This window comes from Dendrobates tinctorius, unplaced genomic scaffold (assembly GCF_039654945.1).
Source record: "Dendrobates tinctorius isolate UK_male_01 unplaced genomic scaffold, ASM3965494v1 ptg000155l, whole genome shotgun sequence".
Lineage (NCBI taxonomy): Eukaryota > Metazoa > Chordata > Amphibia > Anura > Dendrobatidae > Dendrobates > Dendrobates tinctorius.
This window is the reverse complement of record NW_027361822.1, coordinates 13,467,757-13,491,998: the sequence shown is the minus strand read 5'-3', so window position 1 is coordinate 13,491,998 and position 24,242 is coordinate 13,467,757. Positions and strand designations below refer to the sequence as shown.

The window sequence follows — 24,242 nt, the reverse complement described above, 5'->3', positions numbered from 1 at the left end:
ATAGTCAGCATTGAGTGTACAGAGGAAAGTGCATGAGGAATCACCCCCTCACCCATACAAAGAGTTTCAAAAGCATAAAGGGTTTGTGTGCATTGAGCCAAGATTGGAAGGAAGCGAACAAAGTGACCGTGTTGCAGAGAATGTCATGTGTCCAGTGGTAAGGGGTCAATAATAGCTTGAAGTGCCTCTAATGAAGACCAATCATTATCTACACCAATCTGAAAGGCCCTAAACTTTCCTAGATAGATCCAAAGTCTGAAAACAAGGTCTGACAGGCCAGTGGATTTTCCAGAGAGTCGATAAATAGAAGGTGGAATGGGAAGGAGAAGTTTGTGTACCTCTGGTCTGGAGCAGCAATAGAGTGTAATACTAATTGTAGGATGAGAGTTCAACGAAGTTGGGAAATGGAAGGTAACCAGGGTACAGCAGCTATAGCGGCCTCTGAAAAGCTTTGTTCTATTTGTACCAATGGCTTCACCGAAGCGTACCTGCACCAATTTATAACTCTAGACATATGAGCAGACAGACAATACGTTTTTCTGCCCAGAAGACCCAATCCACCTCGACTTTTTGGTCTACATAGGAGTGATCGCTGAAGCCTAGCTGGTTTATTAGCCCATAGGAAACCTATTTGCATGGACACTATAGTTTTGAAAGAGGAACTAGGGACGAGTTTGAAAGAAATATAATATGTGAGGGAGGACATTCATTTTAAGAATTTCATATCTTCAAAAACAAGTAAAATAAAGATTAGACCATTTTGAACAATCAACTTTAATGTTCTAAAGCAATGGTAAAAAATTAAGTTTGAAGATGGAATTAGTATCAGCGGAGAAGAGAATGCATAAATACACTGCTCAAAAAATAAAGGGAACACTTAAACAACAGAATATAACTCCAAGTAAATCAAACTTCTGTGAAATCAATCTGTCCACTTAGGAAGGAACACTGATTGACAATCAATTTCACATGTTGTTGTGCAAATGGAATAGACAACAGATGGAAATTATTGGCAATTATCAAGACACACTCAATAAAGGAGTGGTTCTGCAGGTGGGGACCACAGACCACATCTCAGTACCATTGTTTTCTGGTTGATGTTTTGGTCACTTCTGAATGTTGGTGGTGCTTTCACACTCATGGTAGAATGAGACGGACTCTACAACCTACACCTACACAAGTGGATTAGGTAGTGCAGCTCATCCAGGATGGCACATCAATGTGAGCTGTGGCAAGAAGGTTTGCTGTGTCTATCGGCATAGTGTCCATAGGCTGGAGGCGCTACCAGGAGACAGGCCAGTACACCAGGAGATGTGGAGGGGCCGTAGGAGGGCAACAACCCAGCAGCAGGACCGCTACCTCCGCCTTTCTGCAAGGAGGAACAGGAGGAGCACTGCCAGAGCCCTGCAAAATGACCTCCAGCAGGCCACAAATGTGCATGTATCTGCACAAATGGTTAGAAATCGACTCCATGAGGATGGTCTGAGGTCCTGATGTCCACAGATGGGGGTTGTGCTCACAGCCCAACACCGTGCAGGACGCTTGGCATTTGCCACAGAACACCAGGATTGGCAAATTTGCCACTGGCGCCCTGTGCTCTTCACGGATGAAAGCAGGTTCACACTGAGCATATGTGACAGACATGACAGAGTCTGGAGACGCCATGGAGAGCGATCTGCTACCTGAAACATCCTTCAGCATGACCAGTTTGGCAGTGGGTCAGTAATGGTGTGGGGTGGCATTTCTTTGGAGGGCCGCACAGCCCTCCTTGTGCTCGCCAGAGGTAACCTGACTGCCATTAGGTACAGAGATGAGATCCTCAGACCCCTTGTGAGACCATATGCTGGTGCGGTTGGCCCTGGGTTCCTCCTAATGCAGCACAATGCCAAACCTCATGTGGCTGGAGTGTGTCACCAGTTCCTGCAAGATGAAGGCATTGAAGCTATGGACTGACAAGTTCCCAGACCTGAAGCACATCTGGGACATCATGTCTCACTCCATCCACCAACGTCAGGTTGCACCACAGACTGTCCAGGAGTTGGCGGATGCTTTAGTCCAAGTCTGGGAGGAGATTCCTCAGGAGACTATCCGCCACCTCATCAGGAGCATGCCCAGGCGCTGTACAGTAAGGAGGTCATACAGGCATGTGGAGGCCACACACAATACTGAGCATCTTTTCCTTGTCATGAGGCATTTCCACTGAAGTTGGATCTGCCTGTAATTTGATTTTCCACTTTGATTTTGAGTATCATTCCAAATCCAGACCTCCATGGGATATTCATTTTGATTTACATTGATAATTGTTATGTTTTATTGCTCTGAACACATTCCACTATGCAATGAATAAAAATTTGCAACTGGAATATTTAATTCAGAGATATCTAGGATGTGGTATTTTAGTGTTCCCTTTATTTTTTTGAGCAGTGTACTTCAGGGACTGAGATGACCAACAAAATTTAAATGAATTCTGTAACGAGGAAACTAATTTTCAAAGGGAGTTTTATATTCTCAGCCTCCGACTTAGCTAAATTTGTTTTAACCCCTTAACGACCAGGGGTATTTTTGGTTTTACATTTTCATTTTTCCCTCCCCTTCTTTCCAGAGCCATAACTTTTTTATTTTTCCGTTTATATGGCCATGTGAGGGCTTATTTTTTGCGGGACGAGTTGTACTTTTAAATGACATCATTGGTTTTACCATATCGTGTACTCGAAAACGGGAAAAAAATTCCAAGTGCGGTGAAATTGCAAAAAAAGTGCAATCCCACAATTGTTTTTTGCTTGGCTTTTTTGTTAGGTTCACTAGATGCTAAATCTGACCTGCCATTATGATTCTCCAGGTCATTACGAGTTCATAGACACCAAACATGTCTATGTCCTCTTTTATCTAAGTGGTGAAAAAAAATTCCAAAGTTTGCTAAAAAAAAAAAATTTGCGCAGTTTTCCAAGACCCGTAGCGTCTCCAATTTTCATGATCTGGGGTCGGGTGAGGGCTTATTTTTTCCGTGCCGGACTGACGTTTTTAATGATACCACTTTTGTGCAGATACGTTCTTTTGATCGCCCGTTATTGCATTTTAATGCAATGTCTTGGTGACCAAAAAAACGTAATTCTGGCGTTTTGAATTTTTTTCTCGCTACGCCGTTTAGCGATCGGGTTAATGCTTTTTTTTATTGATGGATCGGGCGATTCTGAACGCGGCGATACCTAATTTGTGTATGTGGGATTTTCTTTTTACTGTTTTATTTTGATTGGGGCGAAAGGGGGGTGATTTGAACTTTTAGGTTTTTTTTAATTTTTTTTTATTTTTAAACATTTTTTTTTTTTTACTTTTGGCATGCTTCAATAGCCTACATAGGAGGCTAGAAGCTTGCGCAACACAATCGGCTCTGCTACATATGTGCGATGAGCAGATCGCCCATATGTAGCAGATTTACTGCTGTGCTTTCAGTGCCGACCACCGGGTGGCGCTGAAAGCCATATGCCTGGAACAACCATAGAGGTCTCATAGAGACCTCTGGTTGTCCAGGCAACATGACGCCGACCCCCGATCACGTGACGGGGGTCGGCGATGAGGTCATTTCCGGCCCGGTGGCCGGAAATGCTATTTAAATGCCCGCTGTCAGCTTTGACAGCGGCATTTAACTAGTTAATAGGCGCGGGCGGACGGCGATTCCGCTCGCGCCTATTGCGGGCACATGTCAGCTGTTCATAACAGCTGACATGTCCCGGCTTTGATGCGGGCTCAGCGCCGGAGCCCTCATCAAAGCAGGGGATATGTCTAATGACGGACTGTGTCCGTCATTGGACATTAAGGGGTTAAAATTAGACAAAACTGGATATTTTTAATATTCCAACATTAGCCCCTTTCCTACAATGGACGTAATATTCCGTCCATGTGACCTGGGACCTAAGTCCCAAGAACGGAATAGTATGTCTAATGCAATCAGCTGTGCTCACGGGGTGAGCACGGCCGGGTGTCAGCTGATTATCACAGCTGACTCCCGGCACAATGTGTCAGGGGCGGTCACGGACCGCCCCCAACATGTTAACCCCTGGCACACCGCGATCAAACATGATCACGGTGTACCGGGGGTTAAAGGAAGAATCGGCAGGGAGGGGGCTCCCTCCGTGCTTCCCTGCGACCCCCACAGCAGCGCGATGTGCAGCGCGAGGTGCAGCGCGATGTGCAGCGCCGCTGCGGGGGTCGCCTTCCCTGCAGGTCCCTGGATCCAATATGGCGACGGGGACCTTTGGGGCCTGCAGGGAGATGGCTTCCTCACTGCCCGCAGAGCGCAGACATGAGGAAGCCTGCAGCAGTGCCTGTGACAGATCGCTGATCTGCCACAGCGATCTGTCACAGGACAGTGATGTCCCCCATGGGACATTATAATAAAGTAAAAAAAAAAATAAAGTGTAAAAATAATTAAAGAAAAAAAATAAAATATTCCCTAATAAATTCATTTTTTGAAAATAAAAAAACAAAAAAACAATAAAAGTACACATATTTGGTATCTCCGCGTCCGTATTGACCCACCCTATAAAACTGTCCCATTAGTTAACCCCTTTAGTGAACCCCTTAAAAAATAAAAAACGAAGCAAAAAATAATGATTTATTATCATACCGCCGAACAAAAAGTGCAATAACGCACGATCAAAAAGACGCATATAAATATCCATGGTACCGCTGAAAACGTCATCTTGTCCCGCAAAAAACGAGCCGCCACACAGCGTCATCAGCGAATAAAAAAGTTATAGCTCGCAGAATAAAGCAATGCAAAAATAATTATTTTTTATATACAATTGTTTTCATTGCATAAAAAATAAGACCTCACATAACTCGGTGGGTCAAAATATGGAAAAATTATAGCTCTTAAAATGTGGTGATGCATAAACTATTTTTACAATAAAAAGCGTCTTTTAGTGTATGACAGCTGCCAAAAATAAAAACCCGCCATAAATAGTAAATCAAACCCCCCTTTATCACCCCCTTAGTTAGGGAAAAATAATAAAATTAAAAAAAAATTATTTATTTCCATTTTCCCATTAGGGCTAGGGTCAGAGCTAGGGTTAGGGTTGGAGTTAGAATTGGGGGATTTCCACTGCTTTGGCACATCAGGGGCTTTCCAAACGCGACATGGCGTCCGATCTCAATTCCAGCCAAAAAAGTTAAATAGCGCTGCTTCCTTTCCAAGCTCTGGCATGTGCCCAAATAGTGGTTTACCCCCATATATGGGGTATCAGCATACTCAGGACAAATTGCACAAAAACTTTTGGGGTCCTGTTACTCTTGGGAAAATAAAAATTGGGGGTGAAAAGATCATTTTTGTGTACGTTATAAACTTCTGTGAAGCCCTTGAGGGTTCAAAGTGCTCACCACATATCTAGATATGTTCCTTAGGGGGTCTAGTTTCCAAAATGGGGTCACTTGTGGGGGGTTTCCACTGTTTAGGCACAACAGGGGCTCTCCAAATGTGGCATGGCGTCCAATCTGAATTCCAGCCAATTTTGCAGTGAAAAAGTCAAACGGCGCTCCTTCCCTTCCGAGCTCTGCCATGCGCCCAAACAGTGGTTCCCCCCCACATATCAGGTATTGGCGTACTCAGGACAAATTGCACAATAACTTTTCCAGTCCAATTTCTCCTGATACCCTTGGTAAAATAAAAAAAATTGAACCTGAAGTTTTTTTTTTTGTGAAAAACATGGATTTTTGTGAGTACTCACCGTAAAATCCTTTTCTCCGAGACGCTCATTGGGGGACACAGATACTGTGGGGTGTATGCTTCTGCCGCTTGGGGGCTGACACTAAGTGAAAAAAAGAGGTTAGCTCCTCCTCCGCAGTATACACCTTCGCCCCTATTGCGGGCGGAAATCAGATTGGTGCCAAAGCAGTAGGAGGACAACAAATCAGCCTTAATACAGGTACAACATGTCAAAAAACACCACCCTTATCTCAAACTAGTAAATTTACCTAAATTTTAACAAAACAAGGGCCAACTGGCTATTAGGGTGGGTGCTGTGTCCCCCAATGAGCGTCTCGGAGAAAAGGATTTTACGGTGAGTACTCACAAAAATCGATGTTTCTCCTTCACCTCATTGGGGGGACACAGATACTGTGGGACGTCCTAAAGCAGTCCCTGGGTGGGAGATTGACTCACCGGTCCAAGCTAAATGCCTCTTTTGTTTAAAGGTGCGCCACCGCTGCTTGGAGAATCCTTTTACCCAGGCTCGCATCCGCCGAAGCCTGAGTATGACTATTATAATGTCTGGCAAATGTGTGCAGGCTGGACCAGGTTGCTGCCTTGCAAACCTGTTCTGTCGAAGCCTGATGCCGAAGCGTCCAAGAGGCGCCCACTGCCCAAGTAGAGCGCGCTCTGATCCCTGCTGGAATCGGCGTGCCTCTAATGCGGTAGGACTCCTAAAAAAGTCAAACAAAAAAACATCTGGCTATGGTCGATTTTGAGGCAGCGAGTCCCTTTCTGCGCCCTTCGGGGAGCACGAACAGCTACCTGACGAAAGGGAGCTGTCCTCGACCGGTACCCCCGGAGGGCTCTTACCAGGTCTACCGTGTGACGAGCCTCTTCCACACGGTGCACCGGTGCTGGACAAAATGAAGGCAAAATAACATGTTCATTAATGTGAAAAGAGGACACGACCTTCGGCAAAAAAGAAGGGGCTGGTCTGAGCACCCCTTATCCGTATGGAAAATGAGGAAAGGAGGTCGGCCGGATAGTGCCGTCAGCTCTGAAAACCTGCCTGACAAAAGTGATGTTCACTAGGAACGCCACTTTCCAGGAAAGGAACCTCAAAGAAACCTTCTGAAGCGGTCCAAAAAGGAGCTTCCTGCAGAACCCTTAGGACCAGGTTAAGGTCCCAGGCATCCATAGGCGCCTTATAGGGAGGTACCAAGTGGAAGAGACCCTGGATGAAAGTCTTTACCTGCAACCTGGTAGCCATTCCGCACTGGAGCAGGACGGATAAAGCCGATCTTTATCTCCGGAGGGAACTTGGGCCAAGCCCAAGTCTAGGCCCGACTGGAGAAAAATCAAGATGTTGGGGATCGAGAATCTCAGAGGAGAAACACCGCGTCCTCGACGCCAAGCGAAGAACACCCTCCAGGTGTGGTGGTAAATTCGTGCTGAGGTCGACTTCCGGGCACTAACTATTGTAGCGACCACCTTGCTCCCAAACCCTGCCTGGGTTAGAATCCAAGATGCCATGCCGTCAAACACAGGGCCACTGAGCTCGAGTGGCAAATCGGCCCTTGAGAAAGTAGCTCTGGGAGTTCTGGCAGTCGCCAAGGAACGTCGGTGAGCAGTTGCATTAGATCAGGAAAACATGCACACAACAGCAGAATATCCATGTGAAAAAAGGCTTTTATTGACATACAATAGCTAGAGAGATCCAAGTGTACAATAAAAACAATTAAAAACCACAAATGGAACAAAAGTGGGCAGGTGGAGAACACATGCAGTATACAAAAGAAGAAATGTTTATATATCAATAAGTGTTTCAAAATATGCATTCACAACAATGCCCTCTACCACCATATAATATGCATAAAATGTTAGGTATAAACATATGGACAATTTGCAGCAGTAAAGTCTGATCAGTTTAATAGTCACTTAAATAACAAAACAAAAAAAAAAAAGGCAAGCAGCGACACGCGTTTGGTTCTGTGGGCAGTGTGAGTATGCTTAGGTAATTTTCATGTGATGCAGGAATTGCCTTCCCTCATCTATGGACTTGCATGGTAATCATTTGGATTGTTTACACACCTACCATTTGTCACTATTTGTGTATATTATATTTTCTTTTTTTTGTTACTTAAGTGACGCGTTGGTTCCATAACAGAACCAACGCGTCCACCGATTGCCTGCGGATCCCTGGCCCGAGCGACGCATGTGGGCACCTTGGCATTCACTCTGGAAGCCAACAGATCCACATCTGGTGTTCCCCGCAGCTACAAAATCTGCTGGAAGACTTCAGGATATAGAGATCACTCTCCCCCTGAGAAAGTCTGCCGCCCAATTTTCCACGCCCGGGAAGAGAGCTGCCGAGATCACCGAGTCAGCCAAATTGTCCGTATCTCCACTAGTTTGGTCGGGAGGAGAGCCTTCTGCGGGGACCACCGCCCCTGGGTCGTGTGGTGGCAAAAACCCTGCTCCCCAGTCGGAGACTGGCTTTGGTTGTCATCACCAACCAATGGTCTGGGCAAAAAGGGCTTCCCCTGGGATAGAGAGGGACTGGTTATCCACCATTCGAGCGACTCCCTGACTTGACAGGATCGCCGGCCCCGCTGAACGAACGTGAACTGAATTCTTGTCCAGGCTGATAAGAGGGCGCGCTGCAGTGGGCGAAGAAGGAACTGGCGATCGGTAACGCTTCTATTGCCGTCACCATTTCTCTTAGAATCCTCATCCCGAACTAGCTGAAATGAGGGACTGGATGGCAAAGTGTCCAGACTCCCTCCGAAGAGTAAGCGCCTCTTCCTGAGGAGAATTACCAGCCCTCGGCAAGTGTCGAGGATCCTTCCTAAGAAGAAAAAACCTCTGAGCTGGCACAAGAGATGACTACCTCGCGCTGACCTACCACCCTAAGCAGCCAAGAGTATCCAGCGTGATGTTGACATTTTCCTCGCATGCCCGTACTGAAGGGCCCTTAACTAAGAGGTCGTCCAAGTAAGCAGGGCTGTGGAGTCGGAGTCGTGGAGTCGGAGTCGGTGCTCATTTTGGTGGAGTCGGAGTTGGAGTCGGTATAAAATGGACCGACTCCGACTCCTAAAATATATAATAAATTGGGTATAGTAATTCAATGCAGGATGTGCTGAATATTTTTTCATAGGAGTTTGGGAAAGTTATGAAATGTCCTATAAATGGCTGTTATATTCCTGATCTAAGGCTACATTCACACACAGCGTTTTTCCTGTGTTTTTTGAGGATACGTTTTTCAGCTGCAAAAGCTGATCATCTTTTTAAAAAACTGCATCACCTGAAAGGTTTTTGAGCTCATAGATAATGTTTTCAATAGCAAAAGCAGATTAGAAATCTGCTCTATCTATCCATTTATCCATATCTGTCTATCCATATCGTATCTGTACCAAAAAGAATGAAAACTGGGTAGTACACCAATATATATTCTGTTCTATATAAATATCTTGATTATTGGATCATAAAAATGATTAAATGTCTGAGGTTCACATTGTACTACTGTCAAGGTGAAAATATATTTTCTTATATAACTTTTATACTTTTATACTGTGAAACAATAAGTTTTTCCTAATTGCTTGCTAATGCAAATGTAACTGTATTAAAGATGGCTGCCAGTGTTCACTTTCACTTAAATTCAGTGTCTAAAGAGTTAAGTTAAGTTTCATTTCTCCTAAAAAAGATAACTCAGGAATGTGAAGAAGAAGTAACCATCGGGAGACGTTTTGACGAATCAGAGAGAGACTGGACACTAGATGTATACTGCATAAACCCCGCCTAATGCACGCCTTCCCCTAACACTCAATATAGTATTGTGTATTTGTAAATAAAGCCAGTTGTTGTACTGCTCCTGACAGGTGTGGATGCGGGACATTAGCTAAGACTGAATCAGCTGCGTGTCTGAGTCATTCTTAATTGGTACCAGATGTTTTGCGCTCGCACAATGATTTGGAATGACTGGTGAATGAGGATTTATTGTCGTTTACGACCCCGACAATTTGGAGCCCAACGGGGGGCGTGGACAGTGATCCGAGGCTCCTCTGGACCCATGCCTGGATGTCTGTGGATGATACCTGTAGTGGCTGACCTCGAGGACTGATCACCCTCCAAAACACGGTAAGTGAGATCATATACACTGTATGTGTCACACTTGCTAGTGTCTCAGCCGTTATTGGTTTGTCTGTGGTCTCCTTGGGTCTGAGGGGTGACTGGTCGAGTGGTGAGACTGAGTGCGATCCTGTGCCACGCTCTGAACCAGCAACTGAGAGACGTCGCATTCTGCGCGTCCTCGTGTACACCACACCTCCTCCACCGGTCATTGTACTCCATTTAACCACCCTACCCGTGACTATTGTCTAGTAGTGAAGTGGAGTGATAAATTGAGCTAGTTGCAGATTGTGGGGCAACTTAGAGGAAGGGATAGGAGACGCAGGCGCTATGATATTGTACCAGCTAGGTAATTAAGACGTCCCGAGAAGGGACCACCTGTATTTCTGTGGAGGGCTCTCACTAGGAGACCGCCTCCCGACTGTTGGAATATCGTGGCAGGATAATCTGTTAATCACTGCTGTTCAAGGTTAGGGAAAGGAAATATTGAGCGCGAGGCTCTTTTCCTAGTACGTCGAACGTGAGGCTCCGTACTGTGGAACATCAGTGTTGATATCGCTACCAGTGGTTTTTCTGCAGAGAACCATAGTATTCTGTAAGAGTCATGCTGCGTATCTTAAAGCAGAAGAAGTCTGTGCCCCACAAGTTAGATGAGGATGCTGTGGAGGTCAAGGCAATAGTAGCGTCACGGGAAGGCAAGAAGGCAGTCAAGAATGTTGAGAGATTGTATAAGCATGTAGGATTGCCCTCGTCAGGGAGATTACAGCCGGCTATGTGGCATAATCTCATAGAGAACAAACGAGGCATGTTGAAAGATAAAGGATTGTTAGAACAAGCACAAGCTCATCTGCGAGTTGCGCGAGGCTTGAAGAATGAAGGATGGAAAGAGATTGATGGGGAAGGAGGATCAGACAATGCGGAACCTGTGTTTGGTTATAAAATGCCTTTGAACTGTGATCTTATAGATTGTAAAATGGCCGCCGTGCCACTGATGATGAAAATGCAGTCCCAACCACCGCCCTATAATGGCGACAAGACGAGCTCTCCAGAAGCGTGGATGTGTCCTGTTTGTGGCGTGCAGAATCCAACCTGGGTGGAAACCTGCCGTGTGTGTGGGGCGGGCCGTCCTTGGGGTTCCGCCCAGACCATGGACGGAAGTGGGGCATGCCACGCCTCCACCGGCAGCCATCTTGGTGCACCCGGAATTCCTCCCCAGCCACTATGTCCGCTGGTAACACTTTCCGGCGAGTACTATCAGGGACCACCACTTCCTGAGAAACCTCCGGCACCGACCGATGCTGTTCCCACCTCTAATGTTCCTGTTTCTGTTCCGGCCTCTGGGCCTAGTCTCCCGGTGCAACCCACTGTGATATTTGTAAATACACCTGGTCAAGGTCCCTTCACTCTTGATGCCCTGACCGGCAGTACGGCTTTCCGGTCCGTAATGCGTATGAGGCGCCAAGCTATCGGAGATGATGAGGGATCAGAAGATTCTGACAATCAGGTTGCTACAATTCCCCCTGCCCCGCCACTGCTATTAGGTCCGTTCGAATCCCCCCGGCCCGGAAGGAGCCCACTACCTACCCCTCTCAACAAATCCTCTAGGTTGCCCCATGACCCTGAAATCTGGTTCCCCTGTCATTCACGCTATTACATCACACCTCAGGGCTCCCAGGTTCTTTTCTCAGTGGGGTATGGGGACATAGTTACCCACCAGGTAGGAGCCATAGTGAACCCAGCTAACTCTACCCTGTCGCATAGAGGTGGTTTGGCCCAACAGATAGCTAAAAAGGGAGGCCCAGCCATAACCCAAGAGTGTCAGGCCTACCTTACCAATTATGGCCCCTTGCATCCAGGAGACGCTATGTCCACCCAGGGAGGGAATTTGCCCTGTGATATAGTGTTACACACTGCAGGCCCTATATATGATTACAGGACACCCGAGCATTGCCGTACAATATTGCAGACCGCCTTACAGACAGTGCTTATCTTTGCAGGACGGCTAGGGAGAGATACACTTCCTCGTACAACTTTGGCTATACCATTGATATCTTCAGGACTCTTTGGATACCCACTGGGCCCCTGTATGAAGGAACACGTTGAAGTCATCAAGAATTGTCTCCAATCAACCCCAGATCTCGATTTACAAGAAGTTAGGATCGTCTGTTACCATGAATCCGGATTAGAGGGCATCATGCCCTTGGTAGCTGAATACATGATACCACTGATGCACACAGGTATAAAGCCCCTGGATGAGGTAATACCCACAGCACCCCCAACTGCCCCGAAGGATGAGGCAGTGACACATGACGAAGAAGAAGAAGGGCTGAAGCTGAAATACAAACCCTTCACTCCGGTACAAATTGATGCTATTGTTAACAAGTTACCTGACCCGGACAAATTTCCCATGCAGTATGTAAGGAAACTGGAACAGACTAGGAGCATCTACGGGGCTACATGGTCTGATCTATCAGGCATCACCTCAATCAAAGCCTCCGAATGTTTTCTCCCCACCATCATGAAGGAATTGGACCCCACTAAAGCAGGACCTCTCAACAAGTTCAAGTCTGGAAAGGAGTTTATCGCTCAACTCACAAAGTGGGCCCAGGATCGTCTCTGTGACGAAGCAGGATCAATACAGGATATACAACAAGAATCTGGTGAAGCTGTGGAGAAATACGCTGCCAGACTAACTATGCAGTTTGAAGACTTGGGTTATTCAACTCATGTGAAGACGCAGGCAGCCTTGTTGGTCCGTGCTTTTATTGATGGTCTGGAAGATCCACTGAAGGATAAGGTCATGAAGCTTCGTCCCGAATTACCTGATGGTCCCCTAAAACAGGCCCTCACTGTTGTGAAGAGTTATCAGAAAATGCTTCAAAGGGAAGAAAAAGAAGCAGAAAAGGAAGCAGAGAAGGAAGCACAGAAGGACAAAGGCAAGAAGAAACCAGCCATGTATATGGCAGAAGCCTCAGAAGTACCTGTTATGGTGTATCAGGCTCAGGATCGGTATGGATCACCACGCTTGAGGCCGAGAGGGTCCCAGGGCCAAAACTACAGGGACAGACCAGTTCGTGATGACCAAGGGAGACCTCTGTGTTGGGAGTGTGCCAGCCCTGGTCATATGAGAAGAAGTTGTCCTCGCAGGGGGCACCCTCAGAGACCTCTTCCTCCTCCACACTCATGAAGTTCAGGCCAACCGGTGCCCACTTTTCCCGCCACCTGTACTTCCTCGTCTTGTGGTACAGTGACCCTGGAAGTGGACAATCAACCTCTCAAGTTCTTAGTGGACACTGGGGCGGCCACCTCTGTTATCTCTTCATCTCAGCTGCCTCCTACAATCTCCCTGTCTTCAGATTTCCTCACATGTATTGGAGTTGAAGGTCAACAAACCTCATCACCACTCACTGTTCCCGTCCCAGCTGGCCCATTCTCTGGTGTCTTTGCCAAATTTCTGGTGTCTGAAACCTGCCCCGTCAACCTTCTAGGAGCTGACCTCCTTCAAAGGCTTCACGCTACCATCATCTTCGGTGATCAAGGGATGGAATTGCAATTACAAGATCCTGCCTCACAACAAGGCACTGAAGATCGTTGTGTCCTTAAGGCTTTCCCTCTGATGATGATGACTCTGCAAACGACACCTTCCCCGGATTTGCCCAATCTACCTACCACTCTGTGGTCAACTGGACCTGAGGATGTGGGTCTGCTCAAAGTGCCTCCAGTAAAAGTCCACCTCAAACCTGGGCACCCATGCCCCAGACTACCTCAGTATCCGCTTAAGGCTGCCCAAGAGCGGAGCCTTGGAGTTCAGATTACCTCCCTCTTACATTCTGGAGTGCTAATCAGATGTGTTTCACCCTGTAACACACCCCTGTTTCCAGTGAAGAAGAAGACAGCTCCTGGAGACCCTCCGAAGTACAGACTTGTACAGGACCTCAGAGCAGTCAATTCAGCCACCATCTTGGAAACTCCTGTGGTACCCAACCCAAACACCTTGCTTTCTCAAGTGCCTACTTCAGCAACACTCTTCACCGTTATTGACCTGGCTAATGCTTTCTTCAGTGTCCCGCTTCATGAAGACTCACAGTTTTTATTTGCCTTCACGTTTCAAGGATCTCAGCTGACCTGGACCAGGACACCACAGGGTGCCCAGAACTCCCCTAACCAGTTCACTCATGCTATGAAGATGACCCTGGATCCGTGGGTGTTACAGAATCTTCATGTCACGCTTCTCCAGTATGTTGATGACCTACTCCTCTGTGGAACTGAAGAGTATCTGTTTGCTGCTTCTGAGTCCTTGCTCCTTTTTCTTCATTCTGCCAACTGCAAAGTCTCCAAGGCCAAGGTCCAGTGGTGCAAAGAGAAAGTCGTCTTCCTCGGACACTGCATCTCTCAAGGCTCGAGACACCTCACCGAGGACAGAAAACATGCAATCGAGGATATCCCTTATCCAAAGACATACTCTGCTATGCAGTCTTTCTTAGGACTCATTACCTACTGCAGACAGTGGATTCCGGATGCTTCAAGACTCATGCAACCTTTGTATGATTGCCTCAAGACTGGAGGACCGGACTGGGATCATGCTGAAAATCCGTATATCTATGCTCAGCAAAAGGACTGTTTCCTGGCTCTCAAGGAAGCTGTTGTCAGCGCCCCTGCTCTGGGTCTCCCTGACTACACTCAGCCGTTTCATCTCTTTGTTTCAGAATCTGAAGGACATGCCTCTGGTGTGCTGGCACAGAAACATGCTGATCGTTTCCGTCCTCTGGCCTACTACTCAGCCAGGCTAGACCCTGTTGCCAGAACTGCTCCTTCCTGCCTCAAGGCTGTGCATGCAGCCCATGTTCTTCTGGATAAGTCTGCTGACATAGCACTTGGTCATGACTTGGTCATTCAAGCTGGACATGATCTCTCTGCTGTCCTCCAACAAACATCTCCTAAGCATCTAACGAGCCAAAGACATCTCAGACTTCAGTGCTCTCTACTTCTGCCCTCCAACATCACCTTCCAGAAATGTACTACCATCAACCCAGCCACTTTGCTTCCACATTCTAGGGGGGAGTTCCCTGACGGGTATAAGGACTTACCAGACGGGAGGTCACCTGATGACCCGCATGACTGTGTAAAAGCACTGGAACAAGAAGCCTGTGCACCACAAAATGTGGTAACTCAAGAACTTCTCAACCCTGATTTGCAACTATGGACTGATGGATCTCGATTTGCAGACTCTTATGGCAAGTTCCACACTGGATATGCGGTCACCACTGAAACAGAAGTCCTTCTGGCTGAAGCCTTGCCACCTCACCTTTCGGCTCAAGAAGCCGAACTTGTGGCCCTACAACAAGCATGTTATCTAGCAGAAGGGAAGACGGCCAATGTCTACACTGACTCAAGATACGGCTATGGAATCTGTCACGATTTTGGATTCCTGTGGAAGTCCCGAGGGTTCATTACGGCTACAGGAACCCCTGTTAAACATGCACTAAGGATTAAAGCCCTGATGAAGGCATTGGAGCTACCTGTACAAATTGCGGTGATCAAGGTCAAAGCTCACGGGAAAGTCAATTCGAAGGAGACTAGAGGAAACCATTTAGCAGATCAAGCTGCCAAAGCTGCTGCCATAAAGAATGTCTCAGCAAAGTGGGAAGAAGAAAAAACAGCACCAGAAAAACCCTGTTGGGAAGGCACTGATACACCTGTGATGCCTGTGCTTACCAGAGCACAAACAAGAGAACAGGCAACCAAAGAAGCTACCCAAGCCGAAGAAGAACGAGACTTTGAGAAGTCCGAAGCCCGAAGAAAGAAGAGGGAGTTGATAGAAGACATGGAAATGGAATACCCTGCCACCGGATCTGTCTGGAAGCCAGCCCGACCACCTGAAGAGAGACTGTGGGAAGAACAAAAGTTGACCTCTAAAGAAGAAAAGAAGCAGTGGGAAGCTGCAGGAGCCATTCATGGGAATCGTAGTTCTGCCGGACAATACCAATTTCCTAGACTCTATAAGGTGGATGGGAAACCCTGTCTACCCAAAAGAATGTATCCAGCCGTTGCAGCATGGGCTCATGGATCAACTCATCGAGGAAAGAACCAAGCTCTGGCCTGTATCAAGAAGCTCTACTGGGCCCCAGGAATCTCTACCACTGTCACAGCCTACTCAAGAGCCTGCCCAGTCTGTGCCATCTGTAACCCAACAGCCACCGCCAAGGTTCCACTTCAGCATCTTGCCAAACCAGACTACCCTTGGCAGAGAATCCAGGTTGATCATATTCAGATGCCCAAGTCAGGAAAGTATGAGTATGTCCTAGTGGCTGTGGATATGTTCTCAGGATGGCCCGAAGCCTACTCAGTGACCAACATGACTGCCAAAACTACAGCTAAGAAGCTCATCACTGAAATTTCGTGCAGATTTGGAATTCCCGAAGTTGTTGAATCAGATCAAGGCCCAGCCTTCACTGCCAATGTCTACGAGGAATTGTGGCACATGTTAGGGACAGATTTGGGTCTGCACACCCCCTATCACCCCTCCAGTTCAGCCAAAGTTGAGAGAATGAACTCCACAATTAAGACCCAGTTGCTTAAAATGAGCCAGGACCACCCACTCCCATGGCCAGATTTGCTCCCCGTGGTCCTATACCATATCAGACACACCCCACAGGGAAAACACGGCCTGACTCCCTTTGAGATTCTTTTTGGTGCTCCACCTAAAATAGGAGACATTAGGCCACAAGAGTTGTCTGAGACAAATGATAAAGTTGTACAATTTGTGATTGCATTATCTAAGGAACTGTCTAACACCCACTCTACAGTTTCTGCTTCTCTTCCAGAATCCACAGGTGACGTGGTCCATGACTTTGTGCCAGGAGACCTGGTGTATGTGAAAAAGTTTGTGCGCAGAGATTGTCTCCAGCCGAGATTTGAAGGACCCCACACGGTGATCCTGGTCACCCCCACTGCAGTAAAACTTGAAGGAAAGAGCACCTGGATTCATGCTTCACACTGTAAAAGAGACCGAACCAGTGTTTAGTCACAGTAGTGACTGAAGGGAAATGTTGCTGTTGTTTTTGACCTTGGGACTGGGGGCCATCCTCGCCCCTACCTCTTCGGCCCCTATTGTAAATAAGAATTCTGGTCCCTTTATTCTCTGGGTAAACCTGACAGCCCCGGTGAATATCTGGCGATTTGATTTCTGTGATGTAGTCAAGTGCCTTGAGACTGAACGGGTGGTAGAGGGGATCATCCAGTTCTATATGTGTGTTACCAGACAAGACAACAATAATTGTCATTATTGGACAGATGCTGCCTGGAGTACGGGGAATGATTGGGGATATAAACCTAGCGAAGCCATGTTCCCCAAGGATGGGACGGGTAGGAGTCTTCGTGAGAGAATGCATCTAACAGCCCTTCTGCAACCATTTAGGGGCTGTAAATGGGGTAGAAGCTGTCACCCCCTTCTCCTAAATCTTGAAAGCCCTCAATCTGCTGATCTGCAGACGTTCGTACTAGGAAGGCATTATAATTATGTATTTAGTGCTGGACCTTATGCGTATTTAGGCCATATACGGCTTCAGGATATTAGCTTCAGACCAACCAAGGCCCCCGTTACCAGTACACCTAAAATAGGCCCAGGTGAGCGTTTGCAAAATGTAGTTAATGAAGTGATCCCCATTCCAGGTCTCAGTTGGCAAGAGGTTTTCTCCATAGAAACACAAACAGCCCCAAGGAAAAATTTGTGGTTAGAATGGGTGAGGTACAATGTAAAAGTCCAGAATATCTCTGTAGGATGTATTGCTTGTGCTGCTGCGAATACACACCTATACACACATGCATTGCTTTTCCCTGATGACAACACCACTGCCTGTGTCATGAATTTGTTGAAAGGTTTGAAGCCCACTGATTGCCCAGATTACGTCCCACTAATTCATAAGGAACCCAAACTAAAGGTCCCAGGAGAAGTAACTGTATTAGCTGACAATTACACCTGCTATAATTCCCACGACACCACAGGTACACCAGTAGGGATCTTCGAGACAGGTTTCTGCAAAGAGAATAGTTCTCTAGATACTGACTTGTTAATCAAACATACACAATATATGTATGACATTTATTGGTTATGTGGAGATGGTAAGCTCCGTCCTAGGTTGCCAAATGCCTGGACAGGCCAATGCACCCTTGTTAAACTAGCTATGCAGTTCAAGATTCTACCCTGGGATCCAAAGATACCTGATGAACCTACCAGGAAAAGGAGAAGCCTCGATCAGCTCCATATGAGTTATGAAGAAGATCCACTAGTATATATTGATGCTATTGGAGTGCCAAGGGGGGTGCCTGACCAATTTAAAGCCCAGAACCAGATCTATGCTGGCTTTGCTTCTATAATCCCACAGGTGCAGATTAATAAAAATGTTGAATGGATCAATTACATATATTACAGTGAACAAAGGTTTGTCAATTTCAGCCAAGATGCCTTCCAAGGTATAGTTGAAGAATTGGGCCCTAACACTAGAATGACACTCCAAAATCGACTAGCCCTTGATATGATATTAGCTGAGAAAGGAGGAGTTTGTGGGATGGTGGGAGAGGAGTGTTGTACCTATATCCCTCAGAACTCTGGAGTGAATGGAAAAACCATGATAGCCCTTAAAAAGATAACTGGGTTAGCAGCAGAATTGAAAACTAATGCTGGAGTAGACACATCTTTCTTTTCCGGCTGGTTGGGTGGACTCAAGGGATTCCTTCAACAAGCTTGTATAGTACTGATTGCCCTCCTTGTAATTGGATCGATAACTCTTTGTTGTGTTATTCCCTTGTATAAAAAGGTTATTGCCAAAGCAACTCCGACTGGCACCTTCCTCAATCAAGAAGTAGACCCACCAGAGTACGATGGTACTGATCTAGGGGAGATCCCTAAGTATATTCCCCTCAAGAGAGTAGACAAAACCCCCCATTCTCAGATGATGTTAAGAGACTTAGTTTAGGGACAGCGGGAGAACTCCATGTGAGGTTAGTGAAGGGTTCAGCTGCCTGGAGGCCTCTCGCTAGGGGAGAGCTTCTGAGGTGTCTGGATGAAGAAATCCACCTCCCCTTTTCCCATCGCATGGACAGTCTCGAAGGATCTTTCATTAAGGGAAAAACTTAGTGTTTAGGGGGGATTGTCAAGGTGAAAATATATTTTCTTATATAACTTTTATACTTTTATACTGTGAAACAATAAGTTTTTCCTAATTGCTTGCTAATGCAAATGTAACTGTATTAAAGATGGCTGCCAGTGTTCACTTTCACTTAAATTCAGTGTCTAAAGAGTTAAGTTAAGTTTCATTTCTCCTAAAAAAGATAACTCAGGAATGTGAAGAAGAAGTAACCATCGGGAGACGTTTTGACGAATCAGAGAGAGACTGGACACTAGATGTATACTGCATAAACCCCGCCTAATGCACGCCTTCCCCTAACACTCAATATAGTATTGTGTATTTGTAAATAAAGCCAGTTGTTGTACTGCTCCTGACAGGTGTGGATGCGGGACATTAGCTAAGACTGAATCAGCTGCGTGTCTGAGTCATTCTTAATTGGTACCAGATGTTTTGCGCTCGCACAATGATTTGGAATGACTGGTGAATGAGGATTTATTGTCGTTTACGACCCCGACACTACAATAAATTTTTCACTTAAATATAAGCAATATGTGTGGGAGTCGGAGTCGGGAGTCGTGGAGTCGGAGTTGGAGTCGGAGTCGGTGTAAGGGAAATTGAGGAGTCGGAGTCGGAGTCGCAGGTTTGGCTTACCGACTCCACAGCCCTGCAAGTAAGGCAACCATGACTATGCCTCAAGAATGTAGCATGACCATGACAACTGTCATAACCTTTGTGAACACTCTGGGAGCCTTGGCTAGCCCGAAGGGTAGTGCTATGAACTGAAAAATGTCAACCATTGATGTCGAAGTGCAGAAACCTCTAATGAGCAGGAAAAACGGCTCGCCACCTGATGAATGCACTCCTGCTCAGCATAGAATGGCCGGTGGCAATGTGCAGATATGCGTTCTGGATATCTATTGAGGCCAAGTATTCTCTCCGCTCCATGGCCGATATGACTGACCGGAGAGACTCCATCCGAAAATGTCTGATGCTGACGAACCTGTTCAGAAACCTCAGGTCCAAGACAGGTCTGACAGACCCGTTCCCTTTTTGTGAACCGCAAACAGCTTGGAATCGCAACCCTGAGCTTTTTCGTGTTCTGGCACGGAAACAATGACTCCGTTGTGCAGGAGCGATTCAATGACCGCTAATAGAGCCCTTGCCTAGGTATCCACCCTGGGAAGACGAGAAAAGGAAAAACCGTCTTGGAGGGCATCTGACAAATTCTATTTTGTAAACCTGAGGCCACCAACTCCTCTACCCACGTGTCGCGTGCAACACTGAACCAGACGTGGCGGAATCAGAGTAGACGGCCGCCCACTTTGCCGGTGTCGTCTGGCAAACGCCTCGAGTCATTTAGCTATCTTTGGGATCTGGATCCCCTTGATCTGGGAGGCTGAGTTTACATTCTCCCCAATGGGTTGGATCTATACGAGATCTGCCGCTCCCTATCCTGGTTGGGGCGGCCTGAAGCGGCGGAATTGGCCGCTGTGATCCACCCGGGGTTGCGAAAAGATCAAAAACGTGCCTGAAAAGGGTGCGAAAAAGGCGGTTTGACCCTTTGTTGAGGGAGAAAAAAAAACACTCTTTCCTCCTGTGGAGTCAGAGATAAGCTTATCCAACCTCTCTCCAATAAACGGCCGCACTGACCATAAGGCAGAGAAGTCAAGGACTTCTTGAAAGCAGAATCGGCCCGCCATCCATAAAGCTCTTCTGATAGAAATTGCGTTAGCTGCAGCAAGTGCCGAGCAATTAGCCGCATGCAAAGATGCATTGATTACATAGTCCCAGGTCCATCGCCATCTGCCTCGCGATCTCCAATATCTCGGCAGGTAGCTCTGCTTCTGCGCTACCCTGTTTAACGATTCTGACCATGAATTCATGGCCTTGGGTGCCCAAGTCGCTGCGAACGAGGGAGAGAGCGCTGATCCTGACACCTAACCTACTGAGCACGAAGCTCTTTATGAGGCGATCCATGGAATCCTTAATAGAGGAAACACTAGAAACGAAACAGGGTTTTAGTGGCTAGACACGACACCGGTGGAACCACCATCAGAGATTTCATCCATTTCTTACGGATGTCCGGCAAATGGATACCTTACTTCGAGTGCCTTTTGACCCGAGAAACCCCCGTCTGGTCGTTCCCTGAGTCGCTGCACTATGTCCTCAAACTCAGGATAAGAGGTAACCATTCCGTGCGGCCGCTTCACTCGCTTAAACGCCACCTTATGGCCTAAAAGCCGCGGTGGAACGATCATCAATCCTCAAGGTCTGACCGACGGCTTCTATGAGCCTGTCCACTATTTCCCAAGACCCTGGAGCATCCAGGTCAAGGTGTCTGTCTGAGTCGACCTGAGGTCTGCTCGCAATCAACCCTGGTGACGGGGAGCGAGAAGCAGGACTTACGGATGCCACAGCACCGGATGGACTGGGCGACACCGCGAGGATTCCTTCCACTGGGTCTGCCTGGAGTAAGAGTGGCCCCTGCAGGCCGAGGTCCCCTCTAAGGCCGACCAGCCACTGTCCCTGCCCCTATCTGGGGCCTGACGGAACTCGATTGCCCTCGTACTTTGACAGTGATAGGGCCCACTCCGCGGGGCTTGCACATTGGTCGCATCGCAGGGGAGGGCTCCTGGGCGCGATCGGGCTCGCAGGCTTCACATAATTTTTGGCTCCGGCATGTGGCAAAAAAATTAACCCCTCCAGAAATGCATGCGGCATAAGGGAACGTGATTACCTTTCCCAATCATATTGCAGCCAGGCCTAATTCATATGAGGGTTGAAGGGAAGGGAGGAGGGGAAAAAAACGCCACCTTTAATCGTAGTGAGTCTCCAAGATCGGAGTCACACTTAGCCCGTCCTGTGACCCACGTGCACCTGTCGCTGCCTCTGCGCTGCGCCGCGCTCCTGTCCTCCGGGTAGGGCGGGCCGTTCCTCTCCCGGCCGCGGCCTACCTGCCATGAAGCCGGGGGCTCAATTTGTTCGGTGTCCGCCCCAGCCAGGGGGCGGCGCCGGGATTGACGTCACACTGGAGGCGGGACTTCCGCCCGCGGCCTAGTCACGGCCGAAGCCGCGGATTAAATTTTGCCTACACGCCCTCCGCGGGAGGAGAAGGGGGGGGCCGGCCGGCGGCCTGCAGGCCGAAGGCTTCACGCATGGCGGAAGGAGGGAGGAGAGAGGAGAGGGAAGGAGGATTGCTCTACACTTCCTAAAATGCCTGGAGCTTCACGGAACGCTCCGCAGGCCCTCCCCAGCCCTTCATACCTGACTCCGGCTCTAACCTGTTAGCACCAGGTAGAGGGGATGGGGTTAGTTTCTGGACGGTGCAGGCACCCTAACTCCATCTAACCCCTTCAGGGGGTGAAGAGAGGGACCTTCCGCCGCCTTGCAGCACCGCCGTCTAGCGTTGGTGGGGCAGTGGGGGCCGCACAGACTAGTCTTGTGCCTCTGTGCAAGCCCATGGTTTCAATACCTAGGGGTGGACAGGGCTAAGTCCGGCATCGTGTCCCACGTTGCGGAAGAGGATACGTGGAGGGACACTCGCACGTGCTCGCCCGTTGATGGTTTGGGGAAATCGGACTCTTTCAATAGGATCCGTTGCCCCTGTCTCTTAAATAACAAACAAAAATAGACGTCTGGGGAAAAAAACCCAGATATGTCCCTCGGTGCGGGAAGGGATACGTGGAGACGATACTCAACATGTGCTCGCCCGTTGTTGGTTTGGGGAGATCGGACCCTTTCAATAGGATCCATCGCCCCTGTCTTATCTTCATGGAAAAAAAGAAAGAAAGAAAAAAAAAAAAGAAGTCTGAAGAAAACCAGACACGTGTGCCTCCAAAGACACTAAGCAAAAAACTGATTTCCACCCGCAATAGAGGGTGTATGCTGCGGAGGAGGCACTAACCTCTTTTTTTCAAAGTGACTTCAAATGTGATGTGGTCCGTAAAAATAAAATGGTTTTGTAAAAATGAGAAATCGCTGGTCAACTTTTAACCAACTTCCTAACAAAAAAAATTTTGGTTCCCAAATTGTGCTGATGTAAAGTTTTTTGTGTGCCGTATCTCTGTGATTTAAGAGCATAAAAATTCAAAGTTGGAAAATTGCGAAATTTTCGCCAAATTTCCGTTTTTTTAACAAATAAGCGCAAGTTATATTAATGAAATTTTACCACTAACATGAAGTACAATATGTCATGAGAAAACAATGTCAGAATCACCGGGATCCATGGAAGCGTTCCAGAGTTATTACCTCATAAAGGGACAGTGGTCAGAATTGTAAAAATTGGCCCGGTCATGAACGTGCAAACCACCCTTGGTAGTAAAGGGGTTAAGTTAGGGAGAGATACCATCGGGTTAGTAATGAAGAATAATAGGTCATCCGCTTAAGCTGCAATTTTGTAAGAGATATTTTGAATCTTTAGACCGGTAATATCTGGGTTGGACCGGATACACCGAAGGAAGGGTTCAAGAGTGAGGATAAAAATTAGGGGAGAGAGGGGATAGCCAATCACAGTCCTGAGAGCGGGGGTCCTCTCGCTCACCGCTAGCAGAACACACACGGTTCAGGTTAGTTCCGGCACAACTTCTCTGGAGTGTTCCTCTCCAGACGCTCAACAACTTCTGCCTCTGGAGGCCAGCTACTTAAGCATCAGACTACACTCTGAGGTGGAGATAAGGTGGACATCCTCCCAACCGCTCTATGGATATCCACATAAAACTCAACCCATTACACAAAATAGCTGTAATCCCTCACCACACTTAATGTGCTAGAGGAAAATCTCTGGATTTTATATCACTGATGCCATTAAGCGCAGTGAAACATATCTCCCATCCAGAACTTAGTTTGTTCTATTTTCCATTTACAATGTTTTGGGGCTTCCCCAAAATAAAACCAAAAGTGTAAAAAATCAAAACAACGGGCTGTTTTGCAGACTAACCCCACTGAGGCTGTTTTGCACAGTACCCCCATAGAGTCTTTTTTGCAGAGTCCCCACACAGAGGCTGTTTTGCACAGTACCCCCATAGAGTCTTTTTTGCAGAGTACCTCCACAGAGGCTGTTTTGCAGAGTAATCCTAAAGAAACTTATTTGCAGAGTAACCCCACAGAGACTTTTTTCATAGTACTCCCACAGAGACGCGTGTAGAGTAGACACACAGGCTCTTTGGCACAGTACACCCACAGACACGGGTGCAAAGTAGAAAAAAAATTTTATGCATATTACTCCCACAAGACAGTGTGTTTAAAAAAAATGTAAGCACCCTACTCCCACAGACATAGGTGCACAGTAGAACAATTTGTTT

General features: G+C 47.3%; 1 protein-coding gene across 1 annotated transcript in view; it reads right to left on the bottom strand.

The window, feature by feature from the left end:
• Positions 1-24,242, bottom strand: part of LOC141051011 (uncharacterized) — an 89,524-nt gene that overhangs the window by 49,510 nt on the left and 15,772 nt on the right. The gene's annotated exons all lie outside the window — the stretch shown is intronic.